This window comes from Heteronotia binoei, chromosome 6 (genome assembly GCF_032191835.1).
Source record: "Heteronotia binoei isolate CCM8104 ecotype False Entrance Well chromosome 6, APGP_CSIRO_Hbin_v1, whole genome shotgun sequence".
Lineage (NCBI taxonomy): Eukaryota > Metazoa > Chordata > Lepidosauria > Squamata > Gekkonidae > Heteronotia > Heteronotia binoei.
The window spans coordinates 138,859,501-138,880,292 of NC_083228.1; the positions used below are offsets into that span (position 1 = coordinate 138,859,501).

Here is a 20,792-nt window from a genome sequence, read left to right on the forward strand (position 1 = left end):
TTCTCTTTATGTTCTTAACATAATCATGGGACTGGAACACTGTCTCTATAATGATGGGGAATTGATCCGCAGGTATTGGGGGCTCTGGGGGGGCTGTTTTTTGAGGTAGAGGCACCAAATTTTCAGTATAGCATCTAGTGCCTCTCCCCAAAATACCTCCGAAGTTTCAAAAAGATTGGACCAGGGGGTCCAATACTATGAGCTCCAAAAGAAGGTGCCCCTATCCTTCATTATTTCCTATGGAAGGAAGGCATTTTAAAAGGTGTGCTGTCCCTTTAAATGTGATGGCCAGAACTTCCTTGGAGTTCAGTTATGCTTGTCACACCCTTGCTCCTGGCTCCACCCCAATGTCTCCTGGCTCCACCCCCAATGTCTCCTGGCTCCACCCCCAAAGTCCCCAGATATTTCTTGAATTGGACTTGGCAACCCTACTCTGGAGGGCCAATAACAGGGCATAGAGGCCGAGGCCTTAATGAGAACATCAGAAGAGTCCTGCTGGGTCATACCAGTGGTCCATTTAGTCCAGCATCCTGTCTCACACAGGGGCCAAAAAGTTCCTCTAGAAGGCCAACAACAGGGCAGAGAGGCTGAGGCCTTCATAAGAACATCAGAAGAGCCCTGCTGGGTCAGACCAGTGAGGGTCCATCTAGTCCAGCATCCTGTCTCACCCAGTGACCAACCAGTTCCTCTGTCCAAGCAGAGGTTCTTCCACTAAGCCACAAGCTAACACACCTCTGGAATTATTATCTGAGGAGGGATCCAAATAGGCAGCCGTGTTGGTCTGAAGGAGTAGAACAAAACAGGAGTCAATTGCACGTTTAAGACCAACTGAGTTTTATTCAGAACACAAGCTCTCGTGTGCTCTCTAAGCACACTTCATCAGACGAGAGCACACGAAAGCTTACGTTCGGAATAAAACTAAGTTGGTCTTAAAGGTGCAATCGACTCCAGTTTTGTTCTATCCGAGGAGGGTTGTCATATTGTCCAGAACCGAAAGACCTGGCCTGCTATTGGACCTTTAACCGCTCCAGGGGGAGCAGGGTTTAGACAGCGGCGCTTTCGACGACAGGGAAATAAACGCTGAGATAACCTGCTAAGGTTAAGCTGCGGATAAAGGCACGGGACAGAGGTCGATAAAAAAAAAATACCATTCATAGGTTACCAAATATTTGAACTGCCCATATAAGGGCAGCATGAGAGAAGATTTGAGAGCAGCTTCTCAGCGGAATCCTGCTGAAGCAGAGAGCGGAGGAGCCTGGAGAAGGGAGATGGGCCCTCTGTTCCCAGCCCTTCTGGGTCTCCTGGCTGTTTTTTTGGCCTGGAACTTCCTGAAAGTCCAAAAGGCCAGGAGCAAACTCCCGCCAGGACCGGCCCCGCTTCCTTTCTTCGGCAACCTGGTGTCGCTCCGCTTTAAAATCCATCACGAAGCTTTGATACAGGTACTGCGGCTTGAGCGTGGGGCGGTCACTGGCTTCTTCCAGGGAGTGGAGGCGTTGTTGGTTCTACTGGGTGGGTCCTGCTCACCAGCGGCGGATGTCAGGGAAGGGTTGCCGTGGCTCAGTGGTAGAGCATCCGCTTGGCATGCAGAAGGTCCCCGGTTCAATCCCCAGTATCTCCAGTTAAAAAGGACCAGGCAGGAGGGGATGGGAAAGACCTCAGCCTGAGACCCTGGAGAGCTAAGGAGGGGGGTTGTGGCTCAGGGGTAAAGCATCCGCTTGGCATGCAGAAGGTCCCAGGTTCAGTCTTCGGCATCTCCAGTTGAAAAGAACCAGGCAGGAGGGGATGGGAAAGACCTCAGTCTGAGACCCTGGAGAGAAGAAGAAGAAGAAGATATTGGATTTATATCCCGCCCTCCACTCCGAAGAGTCTCAGAGCGGCTCACAATCTCCTTTATCTTCCTCCCCCACAACAGACACCCTGTGAGGTGGGTGGGGCTGAGAGGGCTCTCCCAGCAGCTGCCCTTTCAAGGACAACCTCTGCCAGAGCTATGGCTGACCCAAGGCCATTCCAGCAGGTGCAAGTGGAGGAGTGGGGAATCAAACCCGGTTCTCCCAGATAAGAGTCCGCACACTTAACCACTACACCAAACTGGCGGCTGTGGCTCAGTGGCAGAGCATTCGCTTGGCATGCAGAAGGTCCCAGGTTCAATCCCCAGCATCTTCAGATAAAAAGGACCAGGTAGTAGGTGATGGGAAAGACCTCAGCCTGAGACCCTGGAGAGCTAAGGAGGGGGGCTGTGGCTCAGCGGTAGAGCATCCGCTTGGCGTGCAGAAGGTCCCAGGTTCAGTCTTCGGCATCTCCAGTTGAAAAGAACCAGGCAGGAGGGGATGGGAAAGACCTCAGTCTGAGACCCTGGAGAGACATAGACAGCGGCAGTGGCTCAGTGGCAGAGCATTCGTTTGGCATGCAGAAGGTCCCAGGTTCAGTCCTCAGCATCTTCAGATAAAAAGGACCAGGCATGAGGTGATGGGGAAGACCTCAGCCTGAGACCCTGGGGAGCTAAGGAGGGGGGCTGTGGCTCTGTGGTAGAGCATCTGTTTGGCATGCAGAAGGTCCCAGGTTCAATTCCCGGCATCTCCAGTTAAATAGGACCAAGCAGGAGGAGATGGGAAAGACCTCAGCCAGAGACAATGGAGAACTAAGAAGAGGGGCTGTGCCTCGGGTAGAGCATCCGCTTGGCATGCAGAAGGTTCCAGGTTCAACCCCCGGCATCTCAAGTTAAAAAGGACCAGGCAAGAGGGATTGCACAATAAGCCTCTACTTTCCATTCCGATAAAGACTAATTCACCCCCAAAAATTCTTTATAAGTCCAATTTTTTTTACTGATGGCAAAAAAATATTTTGACAAATCCGGGTTTGCTCAATGTATGCAGAGGATACTTCAGCATCAAGTTAAGGTACCAACACCAGCTTACACTCAATCCGACAATTAATGGTGTTAATACCGTTAATTAATTGTTGGATTGAGTGTGAGCAAGTTATTTCTTGAGTAAATCCAAGCGGGCAGCCGTGTTGGTCTGAAGCAGTTGAACAAAGCAGGAGTCAAGTCGCACCTTTGCATCAGACGAGGAACCCAGCACAGTGAGCAAAGTCATACATAGCTATGTATGGCTTTGCTCACTGTGCTGGATTTCTCGTCTGATGAAGGGTGCTTAAGAGAACACGAGAGCTTACGTTCTTAATAAAAATTGGTTGGTCTTAAAGGTGCCGCTTGATTCCTGCTTTATCTATTGAGCGTGAAGAGTGAAGCGTAATATTGGCAATAAATCCTGTAGCTTAGAATCATAGTTTCATAGGGTCATCTAGTCCAACCCCCTGCACAATGCGGGAAACCCACAAATACCTACCCCTAAATTCACTGACTGAGGTCCCGATGCTAAGCACACTTACCTGAGAGCAGGGCTTTTTTTTTGTAGCAGGAGCTCCTTTGCATATTAGGCCATGCCCCCTGATGTAGCCAATCCTCCAAGAGCTCTGCATATGGCCCATATCCAACCTGTCCTACATGAGCTGCCCTGGCTCATGGAATCATAAAATCAAAGAGTTGGAAGGGACCTCCAGGGTCATCTAGTCCAACCCCCTGCACAATGCAGGAAGCCCACAAAGACCTCCCCCTAAATTCACAGGATCCTCATTGCTGTCAGATGGCCATCTAGCCTCTGTTGAAAAACCTCCAAGGAAGGAGAGCCCACCACCTCCCGAGGAAGCCTGTTGCACTGAAGAATCGCTCTAACGGTCAGGAAGTTCTTCCTAATGTGGAGCTGGAAACTCTTCTGATTTAATTTCAACCCACTGGTTCTGGTCCTACCTTCCGGGGCCACAGAAAACAGTTCTGCACCATCCTTTTTTGACAGCCCTTCAAGTACTTGAAGATGGTGATCATATCACCTCTCAGCCGCCACGCCCCCCTGATGTAGCCAATCCTCCAAGAGCTCACAGTAGGCCCTGTAAGCTCTTGGAGGATTGGCTATATAAGAGGGTGTGGCCTAATATGCAAAGGAGCTCCTGCTGCAAAAAAAAAAAAGCCCTGCTTGAGAGCTTTTTGTTGTTGTTGTTCAGTCACACAGTCAAGTCTTTGCGACATAAGAACATAAGAGACGCCATGTTGGATCAGGCCAATGGCCCATCCAGTCCAACACTCTGTGTCACACAGTGGCCAAAAAAGAAAGGAGGTTCACAAGTGGGGCTAGAAGCCCTTCCACTTTGCCCTCCCCCAAGCACCAAGGATACAGAGCATCACTGCCCCAGACAGTTCCAATAATACGCTGTGGCTAATAGCCACTGATGGACCTCTGCTCCATATTTTTATTCAAACCCCTCTTGAAGCTGGCTATGATTGCAGCCGCCGCCACCTCTTGTGGCAGTGAATTCCACATGTTATATCCAGGAATCACCGTGTCCCACTGATTCTCTCCATTCCACCAAGTTTCTGAAATTCCCACAATGTCTATGTTTTCCCCCAACACTAAACATTCCAACTCCCCAATTTTACTTCGAACACTCCTGGCATTTGTATACAAACATCTATAATTTCCCAGGCAAGCTAGGCCCGCCACCTTCCTCCTGCTGCCTCGAGACTTTGGCAGACACTCCATACTGTTTGTCACCATCTCAGTGGACAACTCTGATCCATTACCCAGTAGAAAAGTAACAGCTAACCCTTCATCTCTTTGAGATGAGTCCTTCCGAACCAGAGACATTTCATCTCCTGTCGGCTTTCCCCCAAGATTTAGTTTAAAAACTGCTCTGCCACCTTTTTGATTTTAAGCGCCAGCAGCCTGGTTCCTTCTGGGGACAAGTGGAGACCATCTCTTTGGTACAGTTCCCGCTTGTTCCAGAAAGCATCCTAGTGCCTAACAAACTCAAACCCTTCCTTCCTACACCACCCTGTGCGGATGTGACCCCATGGACAAAGTCATGCCAGGCCCTCCTGTCTTCTACCATACTCCAAAGTCTGCTCAAATTTGTGTTTGTTACATCAGTAATGCTGTCCAGCCATCTCATCTTTTCCCATCCCCTTCTTTTGCCTTCTGTCTTCCCGAGTATCAGGGTCTTCTCAAGTGAGTACTTCCTTCTCACTTAGTGGCCAAAGCATTTGAGCTTCACCTTCAGCATCTGACCTTCCAGGGAACAGTCAGGGTTGATTTCCCTTAGGGCTGACTGATTGGATCTCCTTGCAGTCCAAGGGACTCTCAAGAGTCTTCTCCAGTGAGTGTTCCCTTCTCATTGGGTGGCCAAAGTATTTGAGCTTCAGCTTCAGCATCTGACCTTTCAGGGAACAGTCAGGGTTGATTTCCCTTAGGACTGACTGATTGGATCTCCTTGCAGTCCAAGGGACTCTCAAGAGTCTTCTCCAGTGAGTGTTCCCTTCTCATTGGGTGGCCAAAGTGTTTGAGCTTCAGCTTCAGCATCTGACCTTTCAGGGAACAGTCAGGGTTGATTTCTCTTAGGGCTGACTGATTGGATCTTCTTGCAGTCCAAAGGACTCTCAAGAGTCTTCTCCAGGGAGTGCTCCTTTCTCATTGGGTGGCCAAAGTGTTTGAGCTTCAGCTTCAGCATCTGACCTTCCAGGGAACATTCAGGGTTGATTTCCCTTAGGACTGACTGATTGGATCTCCTTGCAGTCCAAGGGACTCTCAAGAGTCTTCTCCAGTGAGTGTTCCCTTCTCATTGGGTGGCCAAAGTGTTTGAGCTTCAGCTTCAGCATCTGACCTTTCAGGGAACAGTCAGGGTTGATTTCTCTTAGGGCTGACTGATTGGATCTTCTTGCAGTCCAAAGGACTCTCAAGAGTCTTCTCCAGTGAGTGCTCCCTTCTCATTGGGTGGCCAAAGTGTTTGAGCTTCAGCTTCAGCATCTGACCTTCCAGGGAACAGTCAGGGTTGATTTCCCTTAGGGCTGACTGATTGGATCTCCTTGCAGTCCAAGGGACTCTCAAGAGTCTTCTCCAGCACCACAGCTCAAAAGCATTTATGCTTTTTACTGTTAACTAAAACGAGTCATTAGCAATTGGGTCAAAAGGCAACCTGTACAGTCTGTGACACGTTTTGACACAAACCTCAACTCTCTACGAGAGTTCAGTGACCTGCATGCTAGTAACTCTCTTATCTTGCATAGGTGAGTTCTGCACCGAAAAGTCACTGACTGATTTCGCAGTCACCCTACGCCGCTCTCACGTTCGTCTTCTCGGCGCGGCATCCTTCTGATTTCCCACTATCTGCCCCGGGGCTGCAGCAAAGATCAACATTTAAGCGCAGCAAACAAACTGGTTTTTAGCGGTTTCTGTTTGCTGCGCTTAAACGGCGATCTTTACTGAAGCCCCGTGGCAGATAATGGGAAGTCGGAAGCACGCCGCGCCGGGAAAACGAATGCACGAGCAGCGTAGGGTGAATGAGAAATCGGTAACAGTTTGTACTTCAGTGTTTGATGTACTTCAAATGTCCTTAATGTGGCCATCACAGGGACTCTGCATACAGCCCATATCCAACCTGTCCTGCCTGAGCTGCCCTGGCTCCAAGTGGAATAACGGATCAGGGTCAAAGTTCTGGTACTAAACTTCAAGGCCTTAACATTTTGGGACCAAACATATCTACGGGAGTACCTCTCCTAGTATTCTAATTTTCTTATTTATTCTGAACTGGCAGAGACTGACCAAGAGTGAGATCTTGGGGTCGTGGTAGATAACTCACTGAAAATGTCAAGACAGTGTGCGTTTGCAATAAAAAAGGCCAATGCCATGCTGGGAATTATTAGGAAGGGAATTGAAAACAAATCAGCCAGTATCATAATGCCCCTGTATAAATCGATGGTGCGGTCTCATTTGGAGTACTGTGTGCAGTTCTGGTTGCCGCACCTCAAAAAGGATATTATAGCATTGGAGAAAGTCTAGAAAAGGGTAACTAGAATGATTAAAGGTTTGGAACACTTTTCCTATGAAGAAAGGTTAAAACGCCTGGGGCTGTTTAGCTTGGAGAAACGTCAACTGTGGGGTGACATGATAAAGGGTTTATGCATGGGATGGAGAAAGTAGAGAAAGAAGTCCTTTTCTCCCTTTCTCACAATACAAGAACTCGTGGGCATTCAGTGAAATTGCTGAGCAGTCAGGTTAAAACAGATAAAAGGAAGTCCATGGACAAAGTCACGCCAGGCCCTCTTGTCTTCCACCATCCTCCGAAGTCTGCTCAAATTCGTGTTTGTTACATCAGTAACACTGTCCAACCATCTCCTCTTTTGCCCTCCCCTTCTTCTTTTCGCTTCTGTCTTTCCCAGCATCAGGGTCTTCTCCAGCGAGTGCTCCCTTCTCATTGGGTGGCCAAAGTATTTGAGCTTCAGCTTCAGCATCTGACCTTCCAGGGAACAGTCAGGGTTGATTTCCCTTAGGACTGACTGATTGGATCTTCTTGCAGTCCAAGGGACTCTCAAGAGTCTTCTCCAGTGAGGGCTCCCTTCTCATTTGGTGGCCAAAGTATTTGAGCTGCAGCATCTGGCCTTCCAGGGAACAGTCTGGGTTGATTTCCTTTAGGACTGACTATAAGCACATCTATATCTTGTGACTAATAGCCATGGATGGACCTCTTCTCCAGATACTTATCCAGTCCGCTTTTAAAGCCGGCTATGCTTGCAGCCACCACCACCTCCTGTGTTAGTGAATTCCATGTGTTAATCACCTTTTGGGTGAAGAAGGACTTCCTTTTATCTGTTCTAACCCGACTGCTCAGCAATTTCATTGAATGCCCACGGGTTCTTGTATTGTGAGAAAGGGAGAAAAGGACTTCTTTCTCTACCTTCTCTATCCTATGCATCATCTTGTCAACCTCGATCGTGTCACCCCGCAGTCGACGTTTCTCCAAGCGAAAGAGCCCTAAGCGTTTCAACCTTTCTTCATAGGGAAAGTGTTCCAGCCCTTTAATCATTCTAGCTGCCCTTTTCTGCACTTTTTCCAATGCTATAATATCTTTTTTGAGCAAAGGCAGTCCAGAAGGATGTCATGATGGAGGGTATCTGAAGCCGCCAAGAAGTCCAGAAGAATTAACAGGGTCTCACTTCCCTGTCCATCTCCCCTAGCACATGTCAGATCATCTACCAAATTGGCCAAGGAGAAATAAACTTGCCTTTTTTTTAAAAAAAGTCAACACTTGTGTTTTGAAACCATAAAATAATCTCCTGTATTGCCCAATGTTTTTAAAACACTCTTGGCTTGAGTCCCTCACCTCCACCCCAGGCTATCAGAGGAAGTTCAGTGAACTCCAGGGCATTTAAAGAACAGAAGATCCATGCCGACACTTGAGTTAGTCCAGGGCTGGCCAAATTTACTTAATGTAAGAGCCACACAGAATAAACAGCAGATGTTTGAGAGCCACAAGACATGAACATCAGATGAGGAAGGAAGGAAGGAAGGAAGGAAGGAAGGAAGGAAGGAAGGAAGGAAGGAAGGAAGGAAGGAAGGAAGGAAGGAAGGAAGGGAGAGAGGGAGGGAAGGAGGGAGTTAGGAAGGAAGGAAGGAAGGAAGGAAGGAAGGAAGGAAGGAAGGAAGGAAGGAGGGAGGGAGGGAGGGAAGGAGGGAAGGAAGGAGGGAGGGAAGGAGGGAAGGAAGGAAGGAGGGAGGGAGGGAGGAAGGAAGGAAGGAGGGAGGGAAGGAGGGTAGAAGGGAAGGAAGGAGGGAGGAAGAAAGGAAGGAAGGAGAGAGGAAGGAAGGAGGGAAGAAGGAGGAAAGGAAGGAAGGAGGGAAGGAGGGAGGGAGGGAGGAAGGAAGGAGGAAGGAAGGAAGGAAGGAAGGAAGGAAGGAGGAAGGAAGGAAGGAAGGAAGGAAGGAAGGAAGGAAGGAAGGAAGGAGGGAGGGAGGGAGGAAGGAAGGAGGGAAGGAGGGGGGGAGGGAGGGAGGAGGGAGGAAGGAAGGAAGGAAGGAGGGAGGGAGGAAGGAAGGAAGGAAGGAAGTAGGGAGGGAGGGAAGGAAGGAAGGAGGGAGGGAGGAAGGAAGGAAGGAAGGAGGGAGGGAGGGAGGGAGGAAAATAGATGAGAGGAGGGAGAGAGAGATGGAAAGAAAGCAACTTTAAATGCATTCTCCAAGCCTCCAAAGTGATTCAAAGATACAAATGCCTTCTCCAAGCCAGCTGATGGGGCGGTGGGGGCTTCGAGACCCACACAATATGAGTGAAAGAACCATGTGCTGCTCCTGAGTCGCAGTTTGGACACCCCTCCATTAGTCAATTGAGCTGCAGAGAGGAGGCATGACTTGGTGGCAGAGCATCTGTTTTGCCTGCAAAACGTTCTAGGTTCAGTTGCAAGCATTTCCCATTAAAAAGATCAGATGTTCGCCACTTTTGGGGTCAGGCAGCAATTTTGGCCTGTTGTTGGCCCTCCAGAGGAACTAGTTGGCCTCTGTGTGAGACAGGCTGCTGGACTAGATGGACCCCTGGTCTGATCCAGCAGGGCTCTTCTGATGTTCTTATGAAGGCCTCGGCCTCTCTGCCCTGTTGTTGGCCCTCCAGAGGAATTGGTTGGCTTCTGTGTGAAACAGGATGCTGGACTAGATGGACCTTCACTGGTCTGATCCAGCAGGGCTCTTCTGATGTTCTTATGAAGGCCTCGGCCTCTCTGCCCTGTTGTTGGCCCTCCAGAGGAATTGGTCGGCTTCTGTGTGAGACAGGATGCTGGACTAGATGGACCCCTGGTCTGATCCAGCAGGGCTCTTCTGATGTTCTTATGAAGGCCTCGGCCTCTCTGCCCTGTTGTTGGCCCTCCAGAGGAATTGGTTGGCTTCTGTGTGAGACAGGATGCTGGACTAGATGGACCCCTGGTCTGATCCAGCAGGGCTCTTCTGATGTTCTTATGAAGGCCTCGGCCTCTCTGCCCTGTTGTTGGCCCTCCAGAGGAATTGGTTGGCTTCTGTGTGAAACAGGATGCTGGACTAGATGGACCTTCACTGGTCTGATCCAGCAGGGCTCTTCTGATGTTCTTATGAAGGCCTCGGCCTCTCTGCCCTGTTGTTGGCCCTCCAGAGGAATTGGTTGGCTTCTGTGTGAAACAGGATGCTGGACTAGATGGACCTTCACTGGTCTGATCCAGCAGGGCTCTTCTGATGTTCTTATGAAGGCCTCGGCCTCTCTGCCCTGTTGTTGGCCCTCCAGAGGAATTGGTCGGCTTCTGTGTGAGACAGGATGCTGGACTAGATGGACCCCTGGTCTGATCCAGCAGGGCTCTTCTGATGTTCTTATGAAGGCCTCGGCTTCTCTGCCCTGTTGTTGGCCCTCCAGAGGAATTGGTTGGCTTCTGTGTGAAACAGGATGCTGGACTAGATGGACCTTCACTGGTCTGATCCAGCAGGGCTCTTCTGATGTTCTTGGGAAGGCCTCAGACTCCAAGCCCTGTTGTTGGCCCTCCAGAGGAACTGGCAGGAGATACCCCCTCCTAGTTCTGTCCTTATTTGAGAGAAGAAAAAGTGACGCCTCAGAAGAGATGGGGAGGAAAGGTTGTGTGTTGGCTGCCAAGGGAACACCTTGCTGGAAAAGCAAAGGATCCTCTTGCTGGATGAGGGTTGCCAGCCTCCAGGTGGGGCAGGGAACAAGGTACAAACCTCCGCGAAAAACCACCCCCGAAAAGAAATAATAGAAATGTTTATAAGTACCCAAGAAAAAGAAACAAATCATATGAATTGAAACTAATCCTGAAATAGACAAAAGACCGCGCTCACACTCAAGTCCCTTGATAAGCGAATTAATTAACGCCAAGAAGATGAGAAGAGTAGTCCAAGTCGTGGCAAAGGGAGTCCAGAGCTCCAAGACGTCTTCCCGGATTTTTAGATGAAATAATCCAGTGCAGCAGGGCACAAGAAACGCAACAGGGCCGTACTTGATCCCCCGTTTCACTAACAAGCTTCTACCAGCTGTGGAAAACCATCATACATTTTACCATAGAGCAGCGCTTCAGAAATCTTATCAACGAAGGACGCGGTCTTTGTCTATTTCACGATTAGTTTCACTTCATACGATTTTGTTTCTTTTTCTTGGGTATTTATAGACATTTGTATTGGGTTGTTTTTTTTTTGAGGTTGGTTTTTTGCGGAGGTTTGTACCTTGTTCCCTGCTCCGTTGTTCCGCGTTTCCCTGTTGGTTGCCTATCCTCCAGCTGGAGCCTGGAGATCGCCCGCTTCTCCAACTGATCTCCAGTTGGCAGAGATCAGCTCCCCTGAAGGAAACGGCTGCTTGGAAGGGTGGACTCCAGGGGTGGCCAACGGTAGCTCTCCAGATATTTTTTTTTGCCTACAACTCCCATCAGCCCCAGCCAGCATGGCCAATGGCTAGGGCTGATGGGAGATGTAGGCAAAAAACATCTGCAGAGCTAACGTTGGCCACCCCGGTGTACTCTGATATTGCACCATGCTGAGGCCCCTCCCTTCCCCAAACCCCGCCCTCTCCCGGATCCACCCTGAAAGTCTCCAGGTATTTTCCAACACAGACTTGGCAATCCTACGCTTTGGATACCGGTGACAAAAAAGGAAGAAGAAGATACTGGATTTATATCCCGCCCTCCACTCCGAAGAGTCTCAGAGCGGCTCACAATCTCCTTTACCTTCCTCCCCCACAACAGACACCCTGTGAGGTAGATGAAGATATTGGATTTATATCCCGCCCTCCACTCCGAAGAGTCTCAGAGCGGCTCACAATCTCCTTTACCTTCCTCCCCCACAACAGACACCCTGTGAGGTAGATGAAGATATTGGATTTATATCCCGCCCTCCACTCCGAAGAGTCTCAGAGCGGCTCACAATCGCCTTTACCTTCCTCCCCCACAACAGACACCCTGTGAGGTAGATGAAGATATTGGATTTATATCCCGCCCTCCACTCCGAAGAGTCTCAGAGCGGCTCACAATCTCCTTTCCCTTCCCCCCCCCCCCCACAACAGACACCCTGTGAGGTAGATGAAGATATTGGATTTATATCCTGCCCTCCACTCTGAAGAGTCTCAGAGCGGCTCACAATCTCCTTTACCTTCCTCCCCCACAACAGACACCCTGTGAGGTAGATGAAGATATTGGATTTATATCCCGCCCTGCACTCCGAAGAGTCTCAGAGCGGCTCACAATCTCCTTTCCCTTCCTCCCCCACAACAGACACCCTGTGAGGTAGATGAAGATATTGGATTTATATCCCGCCCTCCACTCCGAAGGGTCTCAGAGCGGCTCACAATCTCCTTTCCCTTCCTCCCCCACAACAGACACCCTGTGAGGTAGATGAAGATATTGGATTTATATCCCGCCCTCCACTCCAAAGAGTCTCAGAGCGGCTCACAGTCTCCTTTACCTTCCTCTCCCACAACAGACACCCTGTGAGGTGGGTGGGGCTGAGAGGACTCTCACAGCAGCTGACCTTTCAAGGACAACCTCTGCCAGAGCTATGGCTGACCCAAGGCCATGCTAGCAGGTGCAAGTGGAGGAGTGGGGAACCAAACCCGGTTCTCCCAGATAAGAGTCCGCACACTTCACCACTGAACCAAACTGGCTCTCTGGAAGCAGATTAGGCCTCCTTTTTTGAAAACGGGTACAAACTTCAAATGTATATTTATAAAATCATCTCGTGCCGTCCTCTTTAACCCACAAAATCCACAACTGCTGGGTGACTTAAACAAACAAACACTCTCGGTTTGTGTCTCTACTCTCCTCCCGGCTGGAAGGAGTTCAGTGAACTCTGGAAGATTGTATTTAACTAAGCAAACAGCAATGCCAACATTTAGGTAATGGCTTTCCGTAACACTGTCTTATCTTCGCTACGGGAATCCAGCTTCCGTCCTGCACGTCCCACACCCTTTGTCCAGAGGACTGACATGGCTAAACTTTGACAAAGTGAGATAGGAGGGATGTAAACAAAGACAGGGCCTTTGTGTTGGAAACATCCATCCATCCAGGCCTCGAATCAGCGGGAGATCACAACAGCAAGCTCCTGAACCTTTCTGAGAGTTCCACCTCCTCCTTCCCACCTTGTCCGCTGAACAGTAGGTGCAGTTGCCTAACAATCCCTGGATGAGCTCCAGCACCTCTTTTTCTAAAAAACGACCCCTGCATCCATCCAATTTATATTCCTTTAAAGCCCTATATGGCTGAGGACCAGCTTACTTTAGGGACCGTCTCTCCCCACACGTTCCCCAGGGAGTACTTAGATCTGGATCCCAAAACCTATTAGTGATCCCTGGGCCGAGGGAGGTGAGACTAAAATCCACCAGAGAGAGGGCCTTCTCGGTAGCAGCCCCCTACTGGTGGAACCAGCTGCCGGAGGACGCGAGGGCCTTGCGGGACCTCGCCCAGTTCCACAACACCTGTAAAGCCACACTCTTCCGGTCAGCCTTTAACTGATTTAGAGTTACCATTATAGTAAGAGAAAATGTAAGAACACCGAAGCCATCGGAAGGGAAATAACTACATACGATGTTAGCACCAGATTGTTTTAATTACTGAATTTTAAGGAAAAGGCAAGGTACCCTGTGCAAGCACCAGTCATTTCCGACTCTGGGGTGACGTTGCTTTCATGACGTTTTCACGGCAGACTTTTGACAGGGTGGTTTGCCATTGCCTTCCCCAGTCATCTACGCTTTCCCCCCAGCAAGCTGGGGACTCATTTCACCAACCTCAGAAGGATGGAAGGCTGAGTTAACCTTGAGCCGGCTACCTAAACCCAGCTTTTTACGGGGTGGTTTGCCATTGCCTTCCCCAGTCATCTACACTTCCCACCCGCAGCAAGCTGGGGACTCCTTTGACCCATCTCAGGAGGATGGAAGGCTGAGTCAACCTGGAGCCGGCGACCTGAAACCCCAGCTTCCGCCGGGAATCGAACTCAGGTCGTGAGCAGAGCTTAGGACTGCAGGGCTGCAGCTTTACCGCTCTGCGCCACAGGGCTCTCTGTTGAATTTTAAATCGATGTGCTTAATGCTGTGAAATTTTGAATGGATTCTTGAGATTTGATCGCCGCGAGCGCCTTGAGCCTGCTTCGGCGGGGAGGGCGGGGTATGAATCAAATAAAGTCAAAAGTATTCTGCGCTCTCCCGCAATTTTGGGAGGCAGAGAAAAAGTTCTTTGTCAATTCTCTCTGCCTCATGCATAATTGTATAGACCAGGGGTGGCCAGCTGTAGCTCTCCAGATCTTTTTTGCCTACAACTCCCATCAGCCCCAGCCAGCATTGCCAACAGCATGGGATGGAGAAAGTAGAGAAAGAAGTACTTTTCTCCCTTTCTCACAATACGAGAACTCGTGGGCATTCGATGAAATTGCTGAGCAGACAGGTTAAAACGGATAAAAGAAAGTCCTTCTTCACCCAAAGGGTGATTAACATGTGGAATTCACTGCCACAGGAGGTGGTGGCGGCCACAAGCATGGCCACCTTCAAGAGGGGTTTAGATAAAAATATGGAGCAGAGGTCCATCAGTGGCTATTAGCCACAGTGTGTGTGTGTGTGTGTGTATGTATGTGTGTGTATATAAATATATATATATATATTTGGCCGCTGTGTGACACAGAATGTTGGACTGGATGAGCAATTGGCCTGATCTAACATGGCTTCTCTTATGTTGTTATGGGGCTGATGGGAGGTATAGGCAAAAAACATCTGGAGAGCTACTGTTGGCCATCCCTGGTATAGACCTCTATCACATCCACCACCACCACCCCTTAGCAGTTTCTTCTAAATGGAAAGGCCCCAGGGTCTTCAGCCTTTCCTCATTGGGAAGGTACTCTCACCCTCTCATCACCTTGGTTGCCCGCCTCTGGACTTTGCCCAGCTCTGCAATGTCTTTTGGAGATAATAGTGACCGGAACTGTACCAAGGGCTTTTCTGTGATAGCACGAACTCCTTGGCCTATTATGCTACACACCCCTGATGCAGCCGATACTCCTGGAGCTTACAGCAGGCCCTGTCTGAAGAGCCCTGTAAGCTCTCGGAGGATTGGCTACATCAGGGTGTGTGTGGCCTAATAGGCCAAGGAGTTCCTGCTACAAAAAGAAAAAAGCCCAGGTTGGAAGTAAAGGACTTTGCACTGGCTCAAACTGCCCTGGCCAATGCTAGCCCGATCTTAGAGGCTGCTGAGTCTCCTCTTCCAAACAGAGAGCCAATTTGGTGTAGTGGTTAAGTGTGCGGACTCTTATCTGGGAGAGCCGGGTTTGATTCCCCACTCCTCCACTTGCACCTGCTGGAATGGCCTTGGGTCAGCCAGAGCTCTCGCAGAGCTGTCCTTGAAAGGGCATCTTCTGTCAGGGCTCTCTCAGCCCCACCCACCTCCCAGGGTGTCTGTTGTGGGGGGAGAAGATCTAGGAGATTGTGAGCCGCTCTGAGTCTCTGATTCAGGGAGAAGGGCGGGGTATAAATCTGCCCCCACCTCACAGGGTGTCTGTTGTGGGGGGAGAAGATAGAGGAGATTATGAGCCGCTCCGAGTCTCTGATTCAGAGAGAAGGCCAGGGTATAAATCTGCAGGCTTCTTCTTCTCTTCTCTTAACTTCCAACCAGTGTGTGTTGGGGTGCGGAGTGGGGGGGGGGGGGGGGGGAGAGAGACTGTTTAGAGGAACAAAAGGTGTGGAAGTGAACGGATACTCATTTCAAAACAGCTCAATTCGGTTTCCCCAATGCAAAGGGGAAACACCATGGTCAGCTCCAGACTGTGATTCGCCGAATGTTTCACCGACCACAAGGCAACAGCGCCATCTGCAGGCAAACATTTCCTGGCGCCAGAAAAGATGCTTGCCTGAGAAAGGGCTGGATTGACAATTCGGCCAAGTGGGCACTGGCCTATAGGCCCCCATGCCTTTAGGGGCCCCAGGCCAGCTCCCCTCCTCCCCGGTTTCCCCCCTGCTTGCAGCCCTCCCAGCCTGCCCACACAGCCAGCAACTGAGGCGCTCTTTGTCCGACTTTCCTGGTGTGGCTGCTGCTGGCGTCCTCCGCAAGTTTGCCTTTTCCTGCCTCCCCCCCCCCCCCCCCCGCCGCCGCTTTGTCAAAGGGGCTTTTGAGAAGGTACCTGCGGGCTGCAGTGGGGCCGCAGGTGGCAGGATGGATGCTCCAACCCTGAGGGGGCCCGCAAGATTTTGACTGTCTAGGGGCCTCCGCAGGGTTTAATCCGGCACTGGCCTGAGGAGTTCCCAGCCGTATTGAGCTTAGTGGCATTTTGGGGTAGTGTCAGTGAAGCGGAGCACATTTTTACAAGATGTAACACAAGGAACCCTTGGGTGAACATACGAAAAGCCATGTTGGATCAGGCCAATGGCCCCTCCAGTCCAACACTCTGTGTCACATAAGAACATAAGAGAAGCCATGTTGGAGCAGGCCAGTGGCCCCTCCAGTCCAATACTGTGTCACAGAAGAACATAAGAGAAGCCATGCTGGATCAGGCCAGTGGCCCCTCCAGTCCAACACTCTGAGCGTTTTCGCACTCACCTTCAGCCGGCGTGACACCCCTCTTTACCGCGCAGGATCTGCGCGGATTTCGCACTAAACGCCGCGGAGCAGCCGGAAAGTCCCAGTGCTTTTGCTGTGCAAACGGAAACCGCCAAAAAGCAGTTTCCGTTTGCGCGGCAAAAGCGCCGGGACTTTCCAGCTCTTCCGGCTGCTCCGCGGCGTTTAGTGCGAAATCCGCGCAGATCCTGCGCGGTGAAGAGGGGGGTCGCGCCGGCTGAAGGTGAGTGCGAAAACGCCCTCTGTGTCACATAAGAACATAAGAGAAGCCCTGTTGGATCAGACCAGTGGCCCCTCCAGTCCAACACTCTGTGTCACATAAGAACATAAGAGATGCAAAGTTGGAGTAGGCCAGTGGCCCCTCCAGTCCAACACTCTGTGTCACAGAAGAACATAAGAGAAGCCATGTTGGAGCAGGCCAGTGGCCCTTCTAGTCCAACACTCTGTGTCACATAAGAACATAAGAGAAGCCGTGTTGGATCAGGCCAATGGCCCCTCCAGTCCAACACTCTGTGTCACATAAGAACAGAAGAGAAGCCATGTTGGATCAGGCCAGTGACCTCTCCAGTCCAACACTGTGTCACTTAAGAACATACGATAAGCTATGCTGGATGTAGCCAGTGACCCCTCCAGTCCAATACTCTGCCACACAGTGCCCAAAACCTAGGTGCCATCAGGAGGTCCATCAGTGGGGTCAGAATACCAGGGGCCCTTCCACTCTTGCCGCCCCAAGTACCAGGCCCGGAGCCATGGGAGGGGAGGGCTTGGGGGCCCCAGCCTCAACATCGAACCCCCCCCCCTTGATCTGTATGGCAACTCCAGGCAGCCCCGCTCTCCGCGGCTCTCACAGCCCCCGCTTCTCTGGCTGCCTCCGATTCCCCACCACTCTGGCAGCCCCGCCCCCTTTATGGCACCTCCCGCTCCCTTCCTCTCTCCCACCCAGGGAAGTGCTGGCTCCTGGGCCTCTTCCAAGGCCCTCCCCCACCCGCCAATCAGCTGATCAGCGAGCAAAGCCACAGGGAGGCTGGCGCTTTTCTGCCGGCCTTCCAGCGCTCTCCGGACCTTTAGCGCTGGGGCAGCGGCGAAAGGAAAGACCAGCAAGCCCTGGAAAAGTGCCCGCCTCCTCCGCTCCTTCCTCCCCACTTCCCTCCCACGCAATTCGGGGAGGGAAGTGGGGAGGATGCAACGGAGGCGGCAGGCGCTTTTCCAGGGCTTGCTGGTCCTTCCTTTTGTCACTGCCACAGCGCTAAAAGTCCGGAGAGCGCTGGAAAGGCAGCAGAGGAACGCCGGCCTTCCTGCTGCTTTTCCAGCCAATCAGCTGGTCTGGGGGGGCGGCCTTGAAAAAGCCTCAGGAGCCGGCGTTTCACTGGGAGGGAGGGGGAGGCGCCACGGGTGGGGTTGGGGGCTGCCAGAGCGGCTAGGGTTGCCAAGTCCCCCACGTTCTGGAACCAAGTTGCCAAGTCCCCCTCCTGGGAGGTTCAATGTCACTCTCTCTCACTCTAGCTGTCGCGCTTTCGCATTTGCTCTCGCTGTCACTCTCTGTCTCGCTCTTTCCTCTCGCTCTCATGCTATTTCTCTTGCTGTCGCTCTACCTCCCCCTATGTCGCTGGCGCAATGACGTCACCCAGAAGTGACGTCGTCGTGCCAGTGACATCGCGCACGGCCACTCTAGGCGTTCCCAGGGAAACTCTATGGTTTCCCCGGACGCTCTAGCCATTTGGGAGGGGAAAACTCTATGGTACAACGGATACCATAGAGTTTCCCCTCCCAAATGGCTGGAGCATCTGGGAAAATCATAAGAGTTCCCCCCAAAACGCCTAGAGTGGCCACTGAGCGACATTGCCGGCACGATGACGTCATTTCCGGGTGACATTATTGTGGCGGCGACGTAGGGGAGGTTCCCCTCACTGGCCCAATGTGGGCCGGTGGGTTGGGAACCTCCTGGGTGGGGGAAACCCCGCCTGAACCGGGGGGCTTGGGAGTCCTAAGAGCGGCAGGAGAGAGTGGGGGCCCACCAACCCAGGGTGGGTTTGTTACAGTCTCTTCTTTATGGCACGTTCTTGCTTTTCAGATGGCCTCAAACTACGGAAATGCCTACACTCTCTGGCTGGGGCACACCCCCATCATCATTCTGAACGGATACCAAGCTGTGAAAGAAGTTCTGGTCACCCGTTCGGAAGACTTTGCCGAGCGGACCCATTCCCAGTTCCCTCCAGAACTTAATCGGCGACGCGCATGGTACGTGGGGGTGCTGAGGATGTGCAACCAGGCTCCTAGCCAGAAAAATTGGGGTGGGAAGGTCCAGGGGACACAATTTTGGGTGGGGGGTGGGCTGCAGTGCTTGGCTGCTTCTTCGCTCCAGCGGCCTGCCTGGCCTAGCCCCAGCTCCATCTCTCACTGTTGCTCTCTCTTTCGCACGCTCTCTCTCACTGTCACTCTCTTGCTCTCTCTCTCTTGCTGTCACTCTCTTGCTCTCTCTCTCACTCAAGCTGTCACTCTCTCTCTCTCTCTCTCTTTTGCTGTCACTCTCTCTCTCTCTCTCTCACTGTCACTCTCACATTCTGTCTCGCTCTTTGTGGGACGCGAGCCAGTTTGGTGTAGTGGTTAAGTGTGCGGACTCTTATCTGGGAGAACCGGTTTGATTCCCCACTCCTCCCCTTGCACCTGCTGGAATGGCCTTGGGTCAGCCATAGCTCTGGCAGAGGTTGTCCTTGAAAGGGCAGCTGATGTGAGAGCCCTCTCCAGCCCCACCCACCTCACAGGGTGTTTGTTGTGGGGGAGGAAGGTAAAGGAGATTGTGAGCCGCTCTGAGACTCTTTAGAGTGGAGGGTGGGATATAAATCCAATATCTTCTCTTCTTCTTCTTCTTCTTTCCTCTCACTCTCATGCTATCTCTCTCATTGCCGCTCTCTTGTGCTCTCTTGCTCCGGCTCTTGCTTGTGCTCCTTCCCTCCCTTTTCCTCGAGTCCTGTTGCTGATCGCATGAAATGAGAACATATTGGAGACCAAGCCCTATGAAGAAAGGTTGAAGGAGCTGGGCATGTTTAGCCTGGAGAGGAGGCGGCTGAGAGGTGATAGGATCAGCATCTTCAAGTCCTTGAAGGGCTGTCGTCTAGAGGATGGGGTTCAGTTTTGGACACCACATTTTAAGAAGGATATAGACAAGCTGGAACAGGTTCAGAGGAGGGCGACAAAAATGGTGAGCGGTCTGGAGACCAAGTCCTATGAAGAAAGGTTGAAGGAGCTGGGGATGTTTAGCCTGGAGAAGAGACGACTGAAAGGTGATAGGATCACCATCTTCAAGTCCTTGAAAGGCTGTCATATAGAGGATGGTGCGGAATTGTTTTCTGTGGCCCCAGAAGGTAGGACCAGAACCAACGGGTTGAAATTAAATCAAAAGAGTTTCCAGCTCAGCCTTAGGAAGAACTTCCTGACAGTTAGAGCAATTCCTCAGTGGAACAGGCTTCCTCGGGAGGTGGTGGGCTCTCCTTCCTTGGAGGTCTTTCAACAGAGGCTAGATGGTCATCTGACAGCAATGAAGATCCTGTGAATTTAGGGGGTGGTATTTGTGAGTTTCCTGCATGGTGCAGGGGGTTGGACTAGATGACCCTGGAGGTCCCTTCCAACTCTATGATTCTATGATGCTAACCTGGCCACTTCACTGCTCACCAATGTTCCCTTTAAGCTGTGGAGTCTTGTGAGCAAAAATTCTTCCTTGTGAGGTGCTAGCATTCAAGTTGTGAGCTAATGCAGAAAACAGTTTGTTCTTGGGAACATCCTTCCTGAGCTAAGACAAAAATGTGTGAGCCAGAGGCGAAAAAACTGAGAGCTAGCTCACACTAACTCAGTTTAGAGGAAACACTGCTGCTCACCCCTAATTCAAGACTGACAAGATTTCCACAGCGTAAGCTTTCGAGAGTCGAAAATGCCTTTCATCAACACACAGGCACTAGAATTCAATTGCACAAGCACTGGAATTAATTGCATGAGGAGAAATGCAAGTGGAGACAGGCTAAGTTTGACCTTAGCGCAAGCGAAAATACTGAGCTTGAAAGCTACAATCAAGAAACAAATTACATGCACATAAAAACCAAATCCTTCTTTGCCTGAACGTGTCAACTGGCTGTCTTTAAGCAGCGACTGGATGAACACTTGTAAGGAATGCTCTAGAGCAGGGGTGGCCAAACTGTGTCTCGGGAGCCACATGTGGCTCTTTCACGTGTATTGTGTGGCTCTCAAAGCCCCCACTGCCCCATCGGCTGGCTTGGAGAAGGCATTCCTCTCTTTAAATCATTTCTCCATGCCAAGCATTTTAAGTTAAAGTTGCTTTCTTTCCACCTCTCTGCCCCATGCCTGCCTTCCTGCT

At 51.1% G+C, this 20,792-nt stretch overlaps 1 pseudogene; it reads left to right on the plus strand.

Annotated features, from left to right (window-relative positions):
• Positions 1–1,213: 1,213 nt before the first annotated feature.
• LOC132574467 (cytochrome P450 2J2-like) overlaps positions 1,214–20,792 on the plus strand; it is a 42,113-nt pseudogene continuing 22,534 nt past the window's right edge.